At 40.5% G+C, this 22,161-nt stretch overlaps 1 long non-coding RNA gene across 2 annotated transcripts in view; it reads right to left on the bottom strand.

The window, feature by feature from the left end:
* The window catches only part of LOC143676921 (uncharacterized), a 54,966-nt gene that overhangs the window by 26,882 nt on the left and 5,923 nt on the right, over positions 1 to 22,161 (bottom strand). The window contains exons 2-3 of one of the 2 annotated variants that reach the window (XR_013172311.1): positions 19,082 to 19,321; positions 15,089 to 15,982 (exon numbers count right to left, since the gene is read on the bottom strand). This is a non-coding gene — a long non-coding RNA (uncharacterized LOC143676921). Of the gene's footprint in view, positions 1 to 15,088; positions 15,983 to 19,081; positions 19,322 to 22,161 lie in introns of those variants that run through there. The other variant, XR_013172310.1, reaches the window with a different exon arrangement.

Below are 22,161 nucleotides of genomic sequence, written 5' to 3' on the forward strand. Positions count from 1 at the left end.
GCTAGTCCTTTGCACAATTCTGGGGCTATAATGGGTGTTCAATAATTTGGGTCAGGATGTGCAAATAAGAGAGAATTTGGAAAATTCAAGTGACAGAGAGAAACTTGGTGGCTTGAGAGAGAAGAGCATTGTTGGCAACTGTTGGAGTGGGCGTGAAGGGACTTTAGAATAATCTGTGGAATCACGGAGCATCACCTTAGTTTCTAAGGCTGGAAGAAAGGAGGTTCTGGGAAGGTTGCACTGGTCAGAGACCCACCACATCCTCTGCTGAGTCTTTGGATATGCTGAGCTGCTTCACAGGGCAGTGCCTGCAAGTCATAACACACACACACACACACACACACACACACACACACACATTTTTCATACATTTGCCATGATGGATGGAATTGTGTCACCCAAACAGTCATATTAAAGTCCTAACTCCTGGTACCTGTGAGCCTGGCTCACATAGAAATAGGGTCTTTGCAGATATAATCAAGTTAAGATGAGGTCATATTGTGTTAGGGTGAACCATAATGTAAACTGACTGGTGTCCTTATGAGAAGAAATACAGACTCAGAAAGAAGAAAAGCATGTGAAGATGAAAATGGAGATGTGAAGATGAAACAGGGAGATGGCCATGTAAAGATGAGGCAGAGATTGGAGTTCTGCTGTCGCAAGCCAATGAATGTGGGGGCCTCCAGGAGCTAGGAAGAGGCAAGGAAGAATTCTTCCTTCAGAGCTGCAGAGAGAGAACAATTTTGCCAACACCTTGATTTTGGAATTCTAGTCTTTAGAACAGTGAGAGAAATAATTTCTATTTTTTTAAGCACCTGTCTGTAGTACTTTATTTCAGCAGTTCAAGGAAATGAATACACCTGCTAATATGTGAATGCAATCATGTGCCTTCGCTGTTTCTTTGCCCACTGATAACTCACTCACTGAAAGCATGAAGTCACAGAGAGTTGCTTTAATGTGAGACATCTGTTTCATTATTCAGCTGTTGTTTTGGAATTGCACATTTCAGAGGTTGAAGGTATCTTGTGCAAAAAACAAGCATGGCAGGGTGGAAAGGTGAGAGCAGAAATGTGTGAAGAAAATAAACTTGCAGACATATTATATGCTGGGTTTTGTGCTGGGCACTGCACATACACCAGCTCGCCAGGTGGATATTCTAAACCCCAGTTTACAGAGGACAGGGGAAGGCTCAATGTGCAAGCAAGTCCCTGGAACCATGTGTCTCAACAGCAGAGGAGCTGAGGTTTTGACCCAAAACCTGTGTGCTTTTTCTATTTTATCAAGTTGTCTCCTACTCTGAAAACAGGAGGAAATTGACACTCTGTTCTGTGTCTGTGTCTTTTTTACTTTCCCTCTTGTCCTTTCCATAGCTGGACCTTTAAATGAACTGGCTGCTCAGCCCCAGCCTAGCTGCTGGCATGTATAAGCTAGCTTCAATCAACTGTGGTTTGACAAGCCATTTCCCAGGTTATTCCTGTCTTTTATACCATCTTATATTAATCTTATTACTCTTCCCTGGCCCCTGTGGCTTTGGCTCTGCATTCTCTGCCCTGTTCTATTACAGCTGGGTTTACTGACCAATGGCTTCCCAGTGTGCCCTTGGATTCACTTGCCTTTTCAGTTTCTATGCCCTCTACAGCCATGGGAGAGAAACACTCCTTCAATTCCACTCTTACCTCACCAGTTAAGCCAATCCTCTCCCCTTAAACAGATAAGGGACATTTGAAGATTTCCCATAAGCTAATGATCATATTAGGATTCAACTGAACCAGCATTTAACACAGGCCCTACCACCAACCAGATATGTAGCTTGGAGGCTGGCATTGGTTTTCTTTGCCATTATAAACATTTATATTGCACAGGGAACTTGTGAGGTTCATTTTGGAGCAAATAATCCATTATTCTTTCTACAAAGCAAGGACCTTCATAGCACCACAACTTTGGTTGTACTTGGCCATCATTTCTCTGAAAGACATTGGTGACTCACCAAGAAGTGCCTTCCACATCCTTATTTGAATTTAAAAAAAAGTCAACTTTGGGAAAATAATTCATACTACTCTGAGAGTTGTAAGAACTTACATCAGTAAATATAATACTGTCTAGCCTGGAATCATAGAGGAAAGAGGCAATGGCTAAAATAGTGACACTCTGAGTGTATCCCATATGGACAATTTTGGTGCTTGTCAATACACCTTCACATGGAATACAAGCATTTCTAGGTCATTTTAGTGAGCAGTTATTTTCAGTACCTGTGATATGCATATACTGCAGACAAACTAGAGATGATTAAGAACTTTCCTAGACCTTACATTTAGATACTGCAGAGGTCCTTGTCTTGGAGGATTTATAACTTATTTGGTGAACACTGAATTTACTCATGTGCAATAATCTCATTTTTTAGCATATATGATAACTAATTATGTAGTATTTTGCCTTGCCAGTAATAGTTCTACAGTATATTTTTGAAAGATGTTTTGCATTCTTTGAAAAATAGAACTGGCTTACCTGAAGTTGTAAACTGCAACCCAGTAGCCTTGATCTTTAACAATGATTGTATTACTATTTAGCTTTTATCTTGTGACTATGTAACTGTAAAAATCTTGTGACTCATACCCCTTTTATCCAGTCTATGGTTTACTGAGTAATATAATAAAGACATTTATGGGGGAAAATGTAGAATATAGGGTACCTAGAGAGAGATAGAAGCTAGAGAAGGGGCAGTGGCTACTTAATATGTACAGAATGGTTAACAAGGTTGAATTTAAATATTTGGGAATGGATTGAGATGATGGTAGGTTGTTCTTAGGATTATAAGAAACAGAAATGTTTTGTAGGTGAATTTGATTGAATATTATTGCTTATAGTCATGTATGTAAGTTTTTCCATGAACCACTACAAATGTAAAAAATTAATAGAGGGGTATATGGAAAAACACATAGCTATTGCAAACCATGGACAGTAATATTTTAACAGTAATATTTTAATATCCTTTCATCAATAGTAACAAATGTGCTACACCAATACCAGGGGTCAACGATAGAGGGGGGATAAGGGATACGGGAAGATTTGGGTTTCATTTTTCTTTTTATTCCTGTTTCTGTTCTGGAGTAATAAAAATGGTCTAAAATCCATTATGGGGAATGTATGTACAACTATGTGAGCCAATGGTTGTATACTTTCAATGGTTTATGTGGTGTGTGAGTATATCTCAATAAAATTGAAAAAAATAAAAATAAAACCGGTCCAGGGGAAAGGCAGAGAGAGAGGAGGTAAAAAATGTTTCACTTCAACTTCAGCGAAACCAATTTTTTACCCATTGGGTTAGAAATTCCCATTGTAATATCTGAAGAACATGGAATGATAAATCAGTCATTGTCTCTGGAAGGCTTTGGGAAAAATGCACACACCTGCTCTGGTGCTTTATCCTAATAGCTTCTCTTAATAGACTTGAAGGGATTAATTTCCCTGGTTATCTACCTGGCAACTTGGATTCCTTATTCTTTTCCTTTATTCTTATTCAGTCTCAATCTTCTTCTATCCTTTAAATTACTATTATGGTTGTACTCTCTTAAGAAACTTTTCCTGAATAACTGGATAAAATTATTTCCCCTTCACGTATGGTGGCCAACCATTCTGCTCTTCCCAGAATTGTCCCCCAAAGTTCTGCACCCCAGGAAACCCCTCAGCCCCAGACAAAGGGGGACAGCTGGTGACCATACTGGTATGACCCCTCCCTAAAATCATATTGACTTCCATGAAATATTCTTTTCATTTATTAACTTTTATTACCTCAAATGCACTTGTGCTTGCACACGGTGGGAGTGTATCATGATTGTGGGAGAGGGCAGAGCTGCTTATGTGTTCTTTTAAACTGTTTTAGATTCCAGGGTCTCCTGTTCTTTGGTTGTGTTTGCCAGCCTGACCCTAACCTCCTCTACCAGGAGACATGGGCTCGAATTGTGTGGGCTGGGGGAACAGGCTTGTCTCACAGCTATTGATTAGAAAAATGGAAACTCAGAAGCATCTGCTAATTCCCAGACATTTAATTTATCTGTCATCAATCAACCAACAAGTAAGTATTTATTGACATCTCCTTTGATTGGTTTCTATAGGCAGGAGCTCAGGGCTGATGTTTTGCTCTTATTTGTTTCCTTTAAAACAGTTTTTAATCCAGCTTTGACATTTCCTACTTGTCTGAGCTGAACATTTGCTTAATTCCTTTGCGTTTCAGTTTCTTTATTTCTAAAATAGAAATAATTGTATTTGCTTTACAGGAAAGCTATGAAAATTAAACACAATTTTGTGAAAGTGACTAGCACAGTATCTTGTAAGCATTAAATAAACTTAATGAATGAATCCAGGCTTGTAGTTAGTATAATGAAGAGCACAAAAGAAGAATAAGATACAATTCTGCAAGGTATTGTTAGAGACGCATGTCTCAACCCTCTTTTCCTGGCCATTTTTTTATTCTATTAAATGTAGTGTATTATATTAATTAGCTTTCTTTCTTTTTTTTTCTTAATACAATTTTTTATTAAGGAATTTGTAGGGTCGCAAAAAAATCATGCAAAAAATAGACGTCCCATATACCAACCCCAACCCTCCCCCATTAGTCAGGGTTCTCTAGAGAAACAGAACTAACAGGAAATCTCTGTAAATATGAGATTTATGAAACTGTCTCCCCAACCTCAAGTATGCAAGAGTCCAAAATCCAAAGGGCAGGCCACGAGGCTGGCAACTCTGATGAAGGTTCTGATGAAAATTCTCTCTTCTCCCTTAAAAATCTTCAACTGATTGGATTAAATCTGGCTGATTGGATTCTCTCATTGCAGAAGGCACACTTTTAGTTGATTGTAGATGTCATCAGCCACAGATGCAGTCAACTGACTGATGATTTAATACAGCAGCCTTCTGGTTTATCAACCAGCCAGGAAATATCCTTGCAGTAAAGGATAACTTTTTCAAGTTAACACCTGAACCCAACCATCACATACCCCTCATTATTAACAGTTTGCATTAATTTGGTGCCTTTGTTTCAATTGATGGAAGAATGTTATAATAACTATACTATTTCTAATAGTCCATAATTTATATTAGGGTCACTGCTTGTGTTACACAGTCCTATGTTTTTTTTTTAATTAATTTTTGTTCTAATAACATATATGCAGCCTAAAATTTCCCCTTTTAACCATTTCCAAATATATAATTCAGTTCTGTTGACCCACAGCCAGAGCTTCAATGACCGTCTACACATGTAAACTTCCCACGTTGACAGCTCTAGCCCAGATCTTTCCTTGGAGCTCTGACCTATATATATTGAGCTCCACTTGAATGTCTGAAAAATATGTTAAACTCAATGGCATCAACCACAAAACCATCACATCCTCTCTCTCCCAACTGGTTCCCTTCCAGTTCCTTCAGTGAAGAGCATTGCCACCCAATTACATGTAAACCGCAGAAATCTCGGGACAATCCTTGACTCCTTGACTTATTCCCTCTCTATTACCCTCACTCTGGCCTAAACTAACATTTCTTTCCTAGGTTGCTGCAATGACTTTTGAAATGGTTTCTCCCACATTACTCTTGCTCTCATCATGTCATCTTTTCACAGACAGCCACAGAATAAAGTTTGCAAAGCACAGCTAAGATCATGTCCCTGCCCAGCTGCTAAGCCATCAGTGGTTTCCTATCGCTCATAAAATAAAGAACAGCATTTGTTATAAGAATGAGAAAACACCACGTCCCCGAGTGCTGCTCCTCTCTGCAGCCCGTCTGACAACACAGCCCACTCCAGAAATCACGCTGATGTTCTGGTGTCCTCTGCCGTGGGAAGTTCTGCCCCTGCTGTTTCCATGGCAGGAGAACTATGCCTTTTCCCTGCCTTTTTCCCACCCAATTCCTGGTTGTTGTTTTTTTCAGATTTCAACTCCGTAATTACTTTGTCAGAGAAGAATCATTTAAGTTCTCAAAGCACCCTATATTCATCCTTCAAAAAGCATTTAAAACCATTCTTAATTTTGTGCTATTTATAGTTACTTAACGTGGCCCTCGCCAGATCTTGTTGTATAAGGGTGTGTCTGCATCTGCTTTTGTTTGCAATGTGCCCATGGAGACTATTATAATCAATCCTTGGCCAATGGCAGGAGCCTAATAAAAATTTATTGATGGATGAATGAGTGGATGCGTGAATGAGTAACGGAGTCAACAGTAAACATTAAAAGCCAGATAATCACTGAGGGGTAAACCGCCTGGCAGAGGAGTCAGCAGAAGAAAGCTGTGGAGGGAGGGTGGCGTCTTTAAGGAAGCAATGACCGGAGGTGGCAATGACAGTGAAACTGCGGGCAGCATTTAGACAGATGGAGAGGTGGGGGTCGGGGTCGTGCTTCCAGGTATAGAATCCTATAGAGGCTCGAAAGCTGGAAGAAGCATTTCATATCCAGAGAACAGCGGAGAGCACCAGAGCCTCACGACAGAATGATCAAAGCCCCATGTGCATAAGGAGTCAAAATTCAACCAGAGGAAACACAGGGAGCCCACAGCAAAGTCTAAAAGGAGGCACCTCAACTGTCTCTACTTCCACCGGTGATGGATGTTTCGAGTGCGTGGTTTAAATTAAAGCAAAAACTGAAAGTTCTGTGAATGGACAGTGATGACCAAAAGTTCTTTTGCAGCACAGGGACTGTCGTCTGTTTGTTTGGGTGGATCTATGCTTTCATGTCACTCTCTATCTCATCACCCATCCTGTTATTAACTGTACTGACATTTTATTTCTAAGTCAGAGGTAATCTAAGTCCAAGCAAAGAGGAAGCATTGAGAAGATCCCTTGCCATGGCCTGCTGACTACCTGACATTTCAGAATGAAGAATCACTGCCTTGGAAATATTCCAAACACTTTTTCTATACCCCTTTCAGGGAACTGTTAAGTAATATTCAAAAGTAATTATGTTAAAAAAAAAATAAGTTTGTTCAATCAGCTAACTCACCACAGGTATAAGGAATCATATTTCAAGCATCTAAAATAATTAAAGTCCACTCCTGTCTTAGTCATTAATAAAGATACCTTGGTGCGTCTTTTGACATCACAATACCATCCTGTACTCCTTTGCAAATGAACTGCAGGGACTAGATTTTATTATAGGAAGGGGTGAAGCAGTTTGGGGAGGAGGAAAATTTATGGTGGGAAAAGTAATGGTTAGAATCATTATCTACTAATTTCAGGACCCAGGTATTTTAGTGCCTGTATGGTCCAGAGCTCAAGTTAAAGACCTGGTCAAAAATAAAAAGTGTGAGAAGTAAAAATGGTAGGTGACGGTGAGAAGAGGGGTTGGAAGCACATTACAAATCAAAATACAGAGATGAGGGACTAATTGACAAAGGTTATAATGGCATTTGAAATTCTTTTGTAAAGTAAATCCCCATTAGCTAGCTGTCTGGATTCTGAGAAGATAGTTTGAGTTCAATTAGGCAGGATGGCTTAGGTCATAAGTGTCATCGTAAACGCCCATGCCTTTGTCCCAGAGTACGACAGGATTCAATATCTTTATTACCAGTGACTGAGATGAAGGACTCAACAATGGGCTCATCAAACTTTTAGACTATATTAACTTAGGCAGATTTGCTAATACACCCACAAGGTAGGAAGGAAATTCTAACTGACCTTGGCAAAATGAAGTGACTCTTCAGTGGGTTACTTTGGGACAAGGGAAAATAAATAAGGGGTCCAAGTTGTCCACAAGCTGAATACCAATCTCCTAAATACAGACGTCAATCTTCCTTTAACCTTGCTCTCTTCCACATCTACGTTAGAGTTCTGGGTTATATTTTAGACACAAACCTTAAAAAAATGGGAGTAAACAAAAAAGTCTCCAAAAAGGAGCAATATATACCTAATCAGAGGAAAAAGACTGGTTGGTTCCAAGCATACAAAAGGTGCTTAATAATTTTTCAGTGGAGAAGATGGGAAGGAGAGAGAAAAGGATGGAGGAGGGAAGGCAGGAAAGAAGGAAAGGAAGAGGAAGAGAAGCATGAGGCATGTGTAATTTCTTGGACGAAAAAAGAAACCATCACAAATCACCAAAATAAATTGATAGAGTTGTGGTAAAATCTCTGTAACCTTTAAGGAAAGAATTATTACTTAGAACTGGAAAGAGTAGAAATTCATCACATAATAACAGGGACTTTTCCAAATGATTTCCCTGTGCCCTCCTCACCTTTGGATTTTACGATACCTAACTTTATAATTGCCTTTTCCTGACATTTGTAATAAACAAGAGTCACACTCAGGAAATAATCCCATAAATATGGGAAAGAACTAAGTTCAGAACTCACCTACCTGTGCCTTCCCATCTCTGTGATCTCTGCCTAATTCCTTCACTGTACAGAATTCATACTCTAGATCCTGAAGATAATGCCTTTTTTACTCCACTGTATTTTGAACACAAATATGTATTCAAAAAGTACATCTCAGGTCTGACTCAGAAATACAGCTAGATTGAAAACAGGGCTCCATGTTTCCTTTACAGCAGTGGTTTCTGAGCTTGGTTGCACAACATATTCACATGGGAAAGTTGAATATCTTCTGATGACTAGACTAGACCCAATGTTGTTTAAATCAGAGCATCAGGGATTGGGTCCAAGACATTAGGCTTTTTGTAAAACTCTCCAGGGGTCAATGTGCAAAGGTGTCTTCATTTTCCAGCGGCTATGACAAATATGACAAAATGGGTGACTTTACAACAGGAATTTATTGGCTGATGATTTCAGAAGCTAGAAGGCTTGCGGGTTGGTTTGAAAGAACTACGTACCCTAGAAAAACTGCGTCAATCCTAATCCAATCTTGTGGAGGCAGCATCTCTTTTAAACCCTATTCAGCATTGTATGCTGGAAACTTGATTAGATTATCTCCATGGAGATCGGGGTCACCCATTGTGGGTATTAACCTTGATTAAATAGAGTTGTGACTCCACCCATTGCAGGTGGGTCTTGATTAGTTTACAAGAATCCTTTAAAAGAGGAAACATTCTGGAGAGAGTCCCTTTTAGAACCATGACAGAGCCTGAGCAGCCAGAGATCTTTGGAAATGCAGAAGGAAACATCCCTGGGAGAGCTTCATGCAACAAAAAGCCAGGAGAAAATGCTACCAGTTGCTGCCATATTTACCATGTGCTTTTCCAGATGAGAGAGAATCCTGAATGACATACACCTTCTTGAACCAAGGTATCTTTGCCTGAATGCCTTAGATTGGATATTTCTATAAACTTAATTTGGACATTTTCACAGCCATAGAACAGTGGACTGGCAACTTAATAAATTCCCCCTTTTAAAAGCCATTCTGTTTCTGATATATTGCATTCTGACAATTAGCAAAATAGAATGACTTGCTTCCTCCCAGGGCTGGCTGCCAATCCTTGAGTTCTTTGGCTTTCCCATAGCCTGGTGATGCATTTTCCTTTCTCTTCTATTTTCTGGTGACTTCCAGCTTCCCTCCTCCAAGTGACTTTGTCTTCATAAACCTCCAGTAACCTCATTCAGTTGGGCCATCCTTAACAAATAATAACATCTTCAAAAGTCCCTACTGACAGTGGGTTCACACCCACAGGAATAGATTAAGGCCATGTTTTTTCCTGGGGTATGTAATCCAACCTACCATACTAGGTGAGCAATGCTGCTTCTCCAAAGGCCATACTTTGAGAGGTAAGACTCTAGAGAAAATTTTATTGATTTCAAATATCGTGGCTTCTGAGCTTTGAGTTGCCAACTCAAGAGCTCTCTGTTTGGTTCAGCTTGGTTAGGTCTGAACCTTTGACACTTGATCTTTTTAAAAAACAACTCCCAGGCACATAATCACCTTCAACCATAAATTTCTTGCATTGTTAGGAATGTCAAGCGACCCTAGATAACAATAAAAAGAAAAAGTGACCTATTCTTAAGACATAAAAAATAATCTTAAAGAAGGAAGCCCATCTGCATTTGGAAGTCAGTCATATATAGGACCTGTAGGATAAAATCCTATGCGAAGTATGTGCCGTCAGCCCATGATTTCAGAGCCCTAGCATCAGCTAAGGTTTCTCTGATTTCAGGCAGCCAAAGGGGAATAAGTCTCGAGAGAGTTCTGATAAGAATGAAAGGATGTGCATTAATTGCTCAGTGCAGAACTATTTGACATTACCATTATCATTTTCATTACAACCACTTCCTCTTTTAAGGAATAGATAACAGCACTTTAGGAAATATTGGCTCTTTCCTCTCAAGATATTTAAAGTCAATTGGAAGTATTCAAATCAGTTGGAAGTATTCAAGAAGAAACAGGGGCAAGCAGATTGGACCACAAACTTGATTTGAAACCCCAACTTAACACTGTCTTGCCCTATAAGTTTCAGATACTCCCGTCTACTTGAAAGTAGGTAGTCTCCTCTGTAAATTGGGAATATTTATGATAGATATTTAATGAAGGTTAAGTGAGATAATAGATATGCAAGCGTTTTCAGCACAAAATACTACATGTTTGCAAGAGGTGCCAAGGTAGAGCAGGCTTGCAAGGAATGGCCATCAAACACAGAACCTTCTAGGAGTAACTTTTCTAGCTTGTCAGGAATGACTGTGACAGCCCCAGGACTCACATCAGACTACAAGTGACATAGAAGGTGTATTAGTTAGGGTTCTCTAGAGAAACAGAATCAACAGGAAACACTCACAAATATAAAATTTATAAAAGTGTCTCATGTCACTGTGGGAATGCAGAGTCCAAAATCTGCAGGGTAGGCTGTGAAGTCAATGATTCCGATGGAGGGTCTGGATGAACTCCATAGGAGAGACTCACTGGCCGAAGCAGGAAAAAGAGAGACTGTCTCTTTTGAATCCTCCTTAAAAGGCTTCCAGTGATTAGATTAAGCATCACTCATTGCAGAAGACACTCCCTGTGGCTGATTAAAAATGGAACAAGATCATGATTTAATTCTATGAAATGTCCTCATAGCAACAGACAGGCCAGCACTTGCCTGACCAGACAAACAGGTACCACCACTTGGCCAAGTTGACACATGAACCTGACCATGATAGAAGGGAACCCTGCTTGCAGCACCCCAGGCTTTGCTTTGGTCACAGAGACCATAGAGAAGGGGCTACTCATTATGTGGCTTACAAATGTGTGCATCATGAAGCTGATGGATAAAGAGGTGAGGGGGAAAGGTGGGTTTCCCCCTTTTCCACTGTGGGCCAAAACAAATTAGAGCCTCTACTTCTAAGCCAGGAAAGGGAATTGTCACACAAATAGTTAAGGGCTTTGTCATCAAATTGACAGGGGTCCTGCTTCAACCTTGGGTTTTGCTTACTGATGTTACTGAAATGTCACTTGCCATCTTTAAGCTTCTGTTTCCTCATCTGTAACATGGTGATGTCACTTCCTTTGTTTCCTATCATTAGTAAAATGAAGTCCAGGACTTCCATGTCAACCATTCCCTTTAGGAAGTAGTAGATGGAGCACAACCGCCTCCGAGCCTCCAGAATCCCCATTCTTCTGATGTTTTTTCTTGAAACTGCTGCTCCCACTAGATTGGCTTCAATATCTACCTGAAAGCACTGGCCCAATAGCTGAAATTCTTTCCTTTAATACCCATGATACAATTTGAAGACAGTTTATAAAATTAAGAGAATATGTTTGCCAAGAATCTTATATTAAGTGCACAAAGGAGAGAATAAAATAAACAAAACCCCACAGAGCCCAGGCATTGATAACCCCTTCTGGGACACAGCCTGCCTCCCAGAGCCTGGGTCCCAGCCCACCCAAGACCAAGGACCCACAGTCAAAGAGCCTCATTCCTGTTTCCAGACAAGGAGGTAATGCTGTGAGAGTCTGCAAGTTTTGGCACTCCAATCCACTATGGGCTGCCTTCCAAATTCTGGCCTTCCTAGCCAAACTTACCTCTTCACAGATGATGTCCAACTCCTTCAGAAATACCAACCCAAGCCTTAGAATAGTGTAATGTATCCTCAGCGGGTGAGCATCCCCCCGAACCTTCAGGAAGGGCCTTCCCAGTCACAGTGTCAGAGACCATTTAATTATAACCATGTGATCGTGCTTTATAGGAGCAGCTGATGTCCTTGCTCTTGCTCTTGTTACTATGACGTAGGCATTTTAACTCCCAGGCTAAACTTTTTGTAGAACGGCTGTAAGTGGTGTCAGTTGGGCCCCATGATGCCCTCAGGATCTTGGAAACAGGAAGACTTCTCAGTGACAGCAGACAAGGTGCAGGTCTGGGCTGCAGATCCCACCAGCTGGCCCCAGGGGCTCTATTTCTCACACATTGTCTGCAATATCTCGATTCGATAGAGGATTAATAATTGCCCAGCTTAGGGAGCCTCTGCCACATGCGATGAGCTTAATAACTGAGATTTGTGGTGACAGCCCTAAACTAAAGCAGAAATATCAAAGTTGGGTCAATAGTATGGATTTTTCCCTTTTTAACATTGTCCTAATGATCACAAAGAGGGCTGTTCTTTTTTGATATCTTTTTGTTGGCTTTTCATGTTGACCTCAAAACAATTTATTTGATAGGAACATCCCTAGAAATACTGCTAATAAGTGCAGGGGGTGATGTTCTCGCAGGCTGTCTATTTCCAAAGGAGATGAACAGGGTGTGTAAAGAAGCAGTGGCCTCTCATCCTTCTCAAGAAAAGAACCCATTGGTTTTAGCCTAAGACAAATCAGCATAATTATGTTTCAAAATGTTCTTGAAAACACGTTGTAGCAACTCAGGAAAGAGAACAAATGCCCCTTTGTTCCAATTTTGAAATGCAAGCTGTGTGCTTAAGCCCCATTGTACTTGGTGTCTAGGAGGCTTCAGTGGAGTCTTCTGTTAAAATGATTCTGCGTCAACGACGTAGGGCAAAATCCTGGGCAGAAATCTGGCGCAGAATTTGAGGTCAAGGCTCACACAGAAATTGCCTTCTATCTCTTTGTTGGCTGCCTGGAGCCAGTTAGCCTATAGAATATTCCCAATCTATTTGATCTTTTTCCAAAGTGGCTTCCCCCCAAACCTTTACTGCAGAATGCTGTTCTGAGCAGATTGGGAACCCAGAGGGCCACTTCCTCAGTGTTTACCAAATGCTTAATTATGAAGCTCTCATTTTTGTTCTGCAAGCAGGAGAAGCAAAACATCATTTACCAGAGGAGCTACTGCAAAAGGTCAGTCCTGAGAAGTGATTGATGCATTTCTGCAAGGAGAAGACTCTCATCCCAAGCCTGGCAGTTGATAAACATACTTATCTCACTCCCCACGGTGGGAACATGCAGCTTCCTGGAGTCAGTGAAGTGGCATCGAACGTGGAGCTGGGCTCCCCTGAGGCTGGGGGGGACGCCAGCAGCTGGGTAGGGTGGCAGCTGCTGGGCAGAAGCCAAGCCTCCAGGCAAGGCTGCAGCCATCACAGGCCCATTAGGAAACTCATCACTTGCTGTCAGAGGCTGGGGCTCCCCAGGCAGGTTGACATCTCACCCTCCCAACACATGCTTCTGGCTCTGCTGGTGCCAGGGAAGCCAAGGAGGAGGTGACAGGCCTGCAGAGCAGTGGCTGGAGGGACCAGGAAACCTCAGGCCATTTCCCAGACCCCAGGTGCATCTGCTCACTGAGGGTCAGACTCCGGAAAGAGGGGGCTTTTTCACCCCTGCATTTTCTGCTCTCAGGATTTGAAGCCGATGGCAGCTCTTGTCTCTGCAAATTCCTTGTCAAGATGAGGACACAGCAAAATCATAACAAGGAGGAACCATGTAGTGCCATTTTCTCTTCTCTACCTGGTTCCCTAGTACTTGCAATACCAAAGTTGCCTCTCCAGGCCACTCAGTGGGATCATAACAGTGATCATAACAGCAGTGATGCCCTCCCGTATTTTAAGGCTCCAATGATTCCAACTCTCCAGAATTCCAAAAGTGCATTGGCTCTCTGGCTTGAGATTACCACAACCAAACACTGCAGACCCGAAAAAGCTCCACTTGGCTGGTCTTTGTCCCTTGTTGCTAGGGAGAGAACCTCTACATCTTTGCACCTTCTCCTAAAAAAAGCCTCCTTTGTTATTCATGGTGGATCCTGCACCACACCTGGACCTTCAAATGCTAATGAGATGGCCAGGTGGGGCCAGCCACACCTGCAGTCTCAGGGTGGGGGCTGACCTCACCAGAGACCAACCCTGTGATTAGGGGGGTGGGGCTTTGAGCCCCACCTCCCCAACCTCCGAGATGGGAGGGAGCTCCAGACTGAGTCCATGGACAGGGTCACGGACCCCCCCAATCATGCCCACAATGAAACCCGGTATAAACTCAGGACACTTGAAGTTTGAAGGCACATCCTTGATTGACAGCGCTGTGCCAGGAGAGTGACATACTCTGACTGTGCGTGAGGAGCACACAGGTGCTTTGTTGGAGACCCTCTCAGACTTCACCCTATGCACTTCAGTTTTTGGCTTTTGCATTTGTATCCTTTAACTATAATTAAGCTATAATCGCAAGTATAGTGCTTTTAGGGATTTAAGTGAGTCATTCTAGTGAGTTATTGAACCCACAAGGATGATGGGAGCCCCCCAATTTATAGCCAGTGGCTACAGTGGGGGGGCCTGGATCCCTGAATTTGTGGTTGGCGCCTAAAGGACAACCTTGGAGAAGATGGGCCTGAGCCGAGGGGGAGAGGGTCTCACCTAACACCCAGTAGAGTCAGAACCGGGTTGAGGTGAGTTACTCTAACATTTGCAGCTGATGTCAGAGCTGTTGGAAGTTATAAAAGTTTTTCTACTTTATAAAAAGCAACAAGCTAACACATAGGCTGCTGAAAATCTACTCTGAGCTCTTACATTGAGAAGGGAAAGAGGGGTAGAGAAAGAGGCTATTTCAAAGCCTACCCCAGAATCTCACACTCAGAAATTTAACATAAAGTTTAGATCATTTAAGAATTTGGACTGACAACACCTCCCCCCACCATTGAATCTCATAGATATCACATTCAGCATGATCTAAATGATTCAACAAACATGTTAAGCATGTATTCTATTCATATGGTAATCAAATCTGAGTAAAACAAAGGTTCTACCAGTCGGAGTTCTTGGTTACAACTGAAAAATGGTTTATTAGAAGATGTTTTCGTTTCCTGGGCTGCTCAAGCAAATGCTATGCAATGGGTCAGGTTAAACAATGGAAATTTATAGGCTTGTGTTCTTGATGTTAGGAAAGCCCACACCAAGGCATCATAAAGGCGATGCCTTCTTCCCAAAGACGGGGTGTTTTAGGGCTGGCTGCCTGCGATCCTTGATCCTTAGCTTATCAATTGTCCAGGTACATGGCAGCATCTTCCAGTCTCTCCCTTCTCTCTCAGGTTCCTTGATGTGCCACTCTGGTTACTCCTTCTGTGGGTTTATTTCTCTGTCTGAATTTCATCCCACTTATAAAGGACTCCAGTGATAGGATTAGCACCCATCCTGATTGAGGTGGGCCACACCTCATCAAAAGGTCTTACTTACAATGGGCTCAAACCCACAGGGACGGATTAGGTTTAAGAACATGTGTTTCTGAGGTTCAAAGAGCTGTAACCCATCAAAGACAGATACCAGGCAGTTGGTGATTGCAACAGGAAAGCCAAGAGCCAGCTTCAGAACATGGACAGGACCCAGGACCAGAGGCAAGATCACACAACAGGAATATCTGGATGGGACTCTACATTCACCTCTGCAGGACACCAGAGGCCACGGCCTGACCCCACCAGGCAACACCTCCATAGCTGGGATCAATTCTCAACAACTCCTAGGTGTAGATATCGATGCTCCAATTAAAGTTCTTGGGAGGACCACCCCATCAGCTAAACTTGTTATGTGTGCATGTCCTACTGTTAGGAGCACGGGAGGGCTATTATCCAGACCTTTTTGACCTCTGCAGTCAGAAGCAGACTTCTCGCCATAGCTTAGATGATGACAGATTCCATCAGAGGAAGGATGTCAAGATGACAAACTGTCAAGATAAAAAGTAAAAGAAAAATGCCTACCAGGAGCTTCTGTAGGTAGGAGTTGGGGACTATTGTGTGTCATGACTATGACACAAAATATAGCATAGATGTTATTTGTGAGATGCTGTGGAAGATCTTGGCACATAAAGAAAGAAAATCACTCTGGCTGAGAACTAAGAGAAATTTCATATTGAAATGATCTTTAGCTAAACCTTGAATGATAGAAAAGATTTCAAAGGGTCCAAATGATATTCCAAGGAAGAAACATCCCCTGCAATGTTAGAAGTCCTTCCCAAATATAAAATCAAACTTTGTTGGGTAGTTGGTTAGATGAAGGAACAGATATATTATATACAATTTGAGAGCTTCTTCTGCCAACTTAACTTTTCAGTAAATCAAGGGTCTTCCCAAAGCGGAACACAATTGCCTGATACTCAGGGAAAGAGATATTCATCAACTTGTTTTTAAGTATTCCCAAGGACAAAGATAGAACTGAAAATTCTACACCATATCAGATTCATCTTAACCTCATTCACATTACAAATAGGAAATTAGCCCAGGATAAATACCTAGTCTCTGTGCTTCAACATCAAGCAGGGCAACTGTGCTGGCACCAAGAGAGGGGCGGGCTATACAGTTGAGACCAAATGGGTATATGTTGACTCATGACTGAGTTTGGTCTCCAAGCACTTGAATAGGTTGAAAAACTACTATGCTTAATTAATTTGAATAATTAATCAATTTCAGCAAAACTGAAGGAAGATCTATTACAGAACTTGCCGGGGAAGGAACAAAACTCTTTCTGTAGTATGCAGGAATACTTAGTGTGACCACCAATGCTGGGATCTAACTGATTTGCTTTCATCACATTTGGGTTCTTAACCACTTTTGGAGTTTTATTTGTGAGTTAAGAAGTCTTATGGATTGAATAATGTACCCAACAAAAGATATGTGCAAATCTTAATTCATGTTCCTGTCAGTGTGAAACTATCTGTAAATAGGGTCTTAGTTAAGGTGTGGCCAGACTGAATTAGGGTGAGTCTTATTCCACATGACTGGAAGCCTAGAGAGGAAATGCGGATGCCCTAAGTCAGAAAAAGCCACAGAGAGAAGCCAGAAAGGAGAAAGATCCACAGATCAGCCGAGCTCTACCAAAGCTAAGTATAGACCTACCATTTAACCCTGCAATCCACTGCTAGGTAAATACCCAAAAGAATTGCAAGCTGGGATTCAAAGAGCTATGTGCACACTGATGTTTGTAATGGCATTATCCACAACTGCCAAAAGAAGAAATTGACCCAAGTGTCCCTCAACTGATGAGTGGACAAATAACCCGTGATATATACATACTATGGGATATTATTCAGCCTTAAAAAGGAATGACGTCCTGATACAGGTGACAGCATGGATGAGCCTTGAAGACATCATGTTGAGTGAAATAAGGCAGATGTAAAAGGGTAAATACTGCATAATCTCACTGATTTGAAACAATTAGAAGAAGAAAACCCATAGAGTCAGAATATAGAATGTAGTTTACCCGGGGACGGGAAGTTGAGGCTTAAATGTTGAGGGTTCCTATCTGAAAGGATGGAAATGTTTTGGTGATGGATGGTGGTGATGATAGCACAACATTGTGAGTATAATTAACACCACTGAATTAGATATCTAATATGATTAAAAGGGGGAAATATTAGAGTGTAGGTATGGTTACTGAATAGCATGTTTTTTAAAAATCCATGGAAGTACACTACACAAACAGTGAACCCGAAGTTAAACCATGGACTTTAATTAATAGTATAATTACAAAAATGGGCTCTCATCAATTGTAACAAATCTCCACACCTAGGCAAGGTGTTGGTGGTAAAGTTGTATATGAGAATCCTATATGTTATGCATGGTTGTTCTGTAAACCCACAATTCTCTAATAAAGGGGTGGGGGGAATGCACTGGGATAGGATCTGGGAACATCAGCTTTTCTCCCAGCGAAGAACCTGAGAAGATTATTATACCAGTACCCAGTGGACTGGGAGTGAGGCTGTAGGAAATGCATGCCAGTTTGTTTGCAAACACAGAGTGTAGATAAATGTTTCTAGCAGACTCAACAGAAGCATAAAAACAAACAAACAAAAACAAATAGGAAAACTAGATTTCTGAAAGCAATTTAGTAAAAGATTCAGAAGATAATTTCATAAAGGCATCTGATATTTGCCGTAAGGTGGAATAATAGATCGTCTCTAAGAAATGAGAGCAGAATAACAACAACAACAAACCTGAAGAACATAGGACAGAATTAAAAGATAAAATATAAAAAGAGTTATGGGTGAGAAAAGGAAATATTATAAATAAAATAAAATAGAAGAGCAGGTTAAAATCCATATTATATTAGAAGCAGTAAAGACCAGAATTGATTCTGTGAAAAATCAAACCACATATTTAGGACAACCTTGAGAACGGGAAGGAAAATAAACAGAAACATAAAATAGCAAGGGAGAAAATAACAGATACACAAACCCAATCTAAGCATTGTATGTATTTCACCTGTAAAGAAGGGATAGTTAGTAACAAAGACATAAGTCATTTTTTTTAAAGAAAAAACATTTTGAATTGAAACAGGTACATGGCATATCTTGATTAACAAAGTTCAGGCTACGTTTTTGGTAAAAATCAATGAGAGGAAAATGGCATATCTAGAAACCTGATGAAAATTATCTTAATTATTAGAGAAAAAATTGGCTAAACTATTTAATAAATATAGATATGGGAAAATATAGGTTATTTATTTATTTATTTATTTATTTTTTTATTTATTTATTTTTTTTGATATGGGAAAATATAGGTTATTAACAAAGGGATGGGAATGTGGTTATTGCTTGCCCTTTTATCATGCTATATTTAAATGTATATTATATATGTATTATAATTTATTTATATATATAAAATACCTAAAATTTTAAGGAAAAAATAATGGAACCTAATTATTGCATTCACAAGTAAGTTGTCTTTCCTGCCTTAAAGCAACAGAGAAGGAGTAAAATATGTAAGAAATTGGGAAATACAGTATTGATGTACCTACCTCTTTTGAAGCAATTATTTAAAAGACTTACCAAGTGACTTGGAGAAAAATCAAAACTAATAAACCTCAATTAGGAAAGTTCTGATATGAAAAAAGAGTCATGGGCCTTCCATTCCTCAGTTGGACCCCCAATTCAAAATCAGTTTCTTTATGTCTTAAATTTTGAATAATGTATCTGAGGTACAGCGTTGGGTCTTTTCCACTCCTCAGCAACCTCCATTCTTTTCCCAGAACCAGGCAATTCTCTTGAGCCCTCCTCCTTCCTTCCAACCTGTTTGAAAACAATGACCGCACAGTGAAAAGGGTCACAGACAATGGCTACGGAATTTACAAGTGTTTAGTTTAGTGCCGAGAGAATTACCAGATAAAGTCTATCTCTTCTCTCCACAAAAGCAGAGTTGTACAGAACATATAAAGCAGCAGTTTTAATTGAATAACTATTTTTTTATGACTTAAACTCCTATATAATGGCTAAAGTAAATTTTCTTTACCTTAGGAGAAAACATTAAACTAACCAGTGGTCAATACTGTATTACGCTCCATTCATTTCCTCTTTGTTCTATGAATTGTGGCTGATCTGTAACCATTATGCTTTAAAATTCCCATGTGGTATAAAATGGGAACTATATTAAAATCCAAAGATGAAAGAATCTACAAAAATACACCAACTTTTTTCCAAGCTTATTTTCAGTACTGGACTTTGGATTTTGTTGTTCTTTGCATTTTCTCTATTTTCCAAGTTTTCTGCAAGATGAGTCTCTTTATATGAAGAAGTAGAAAGTTAAACTTTCACAAGGGAACAAAATTATGCAAATAAAAAATTAAAACAATAAAAATCAAAAGTCCTGAAATAATATTCGCTGAAATGTTAACAGTGGTTACACCAAGTGACATTGGGTTAGAAATGCCCATTTTTCTTCTTACCAGGTATTTTTGCATATGCTAAATTTCTATGAGGAACATGCTTCATGATACTTTATCATCTTCAGACAATTTAATTAATAAAATATTAGTTTTCATAGTGAACAAATAATCCTACCTATGTTAGTCAGGGACCCAAAATACCCTCAAAAATTTGACCTGGAAGAGTCTAATGAAGAGGTGATTTAAAGAGGTTTGGGTAGGGTGCATAGAATGAGCAAGGAATGGTGAGATACGCAGGGATGGGCAACAGAAGGAAACTGCTAACACCCCTTATCTTGAAGGGTAAGGGGTAGAATTGGTGCTTATGGAAACCAGGGAGCTGCAACTATGAAAGATGAACTGCTTGGCATGTGCTGTGGCTGGAGGTAGGGGCAGCTGAGTGAGTCTCTGACTTTCTGTTCTCTTGCCCTCTGAGATCCAACCAGAAGCAGAGGGTAAGGGGACCTAAGAGAAGTGGAGCACAGGGCAGGGTATGGAAGGGTGGAAACTGGACCGGGTGAGGGTGGATGCAGGGAGAGGCAAACAAAATAACTAGCACAGTCCTCCTTTCACTCACACTCCTGCCTACACCATCCAAGCCTTTTCATCCCATTCTCAGGTCACTGAAACAGCAACCTAAATGATATTCTCTACCCTCATCAGCTCCTTCTTCAATGTTGCCTGGATATGGCTGCCAGGCTAGTATTGCCCAGCTCTACTTTCATTGTATCACTTCCTACTTAAGAAAAAAAGCAACAACAAAGAATGGCATAGCCAGAGATATATGCTCCCCCACCTGGATTTTAAGATCCTCCAAAATGTTCTAGCACACATATTCATTAATTTTCTATTTAGTCTTTATTTTAACTGCAACATACAAGTTCCATTCCAAGACTGTTTCATAATATCCTCTATTTAATTCTGATCGTATCATCATCTTCAATAATCTCCCCTTGCTAGGAACCATCTCTCTTTTCTATTGAGTCCACTCAAATACTATCTACCTTTATAAGTCAAAATCAAGCACAGACTTTTTCTACAAAGCCTTTTAGGACTAAACGTGTGTTCATTGTTTCTTCTTGCCTCTAAACTTTGCTGGGGTCCCCAATAATTCTCACCATTTAAGCTCACCTGTTATTCATACCTTGCCACCCTTGTAGATTGTAAACTCGTAAACCTCTCCACAGCAACTAGCACAGTCTCCAGCATGATCTTGAACATTCAATAACTGTTGTGGCCTGATTTGTCCCCAAATTCAGTTGAAACTCTCCTTTCATCCACGTATTATTATTTTTTTCATTTATTCGTTCCTTTAACAAATATGTATTAGATGCCTACAATGTGGCAGGTACAATATTTGGTGTTGGAAATGAAGGAACAGACCAAAAAAAAAAAAATTCTTCTCTTCCTGAGATGTAAATATTTGGCAGAAAGGCTCAAAGAGCAAAGTCAGTAAGCAAAATATGGACCATGTTAGTGCTGTGTAAAAAAATTAAGTATGGCTTGAGGGATCAGGAGTACCAGAGGGATGGGGAGGTGGCCAGAGGAGGCCACCGGGAAGGTGACATTTGAATAAAGCCCTGAAGGAAGGAAGGGAACATGCCATTTGGCTATTGGGAGAGCACATTCCAGAAAAGGGAATCGAAGTGAAATATTTCATGGTGTTCAAGCCCAGTGAGAGGAATTTCAAGGGTTAATGGGGTCCAGATCCCTCAGGCCACAGTTATTAGACGGTTTAAAGCAGGAATGACCTGACCTGAGTTCCATTTTTAAAAGAATACTCTGACTACTATTCAGAGAATAAATTGTAGAACAATAACCAAGGCATGAGATGATGGCTTGGACCAAAATGGCAACAGAGATATGGGTGAGGAGTGATCCAATTCTGGATGTATTCAAAAGGAGAGTCAATAGGATTGGCAGATTTAGATGAGGGGTAAGAAAAGGAGATGAGTCAATAATGCCACAAGGTCTTTGGTTGAAGCAGCAGGATTGATATCCCGGCCACTGAATGAGAAGACAATAACATCAAGAGAAACCAGATCTGGGGAAAGATCAGGAGCTCAGTTTGGGATACATCAAGTTTGAGATTTCTATTGGTCATCCAAGTGGAGACACTGAGGAGGCAGTTGGTATATATAAGTGTGGCGTGCAGGGAGGAGGTCTAGACTGTGAATACAAGTTTAGAAGTCATATTTTTATACCCAA

This window comes from Tamandua tetradactyla, chromosome 3 (assembly GCF_023851605.1).
Source record: "Tamandua tetradactyla isolate mTamTet1 chromosome 3, mTamTet1.pri, whole genome shotgun sequence".
Lineage (NCBI taxonomy): Eukaryota > Metazoa > Chordata > Mammalia > Pilosa > Myrmecophagidae > Tamandua > Tamandua tetradactyla.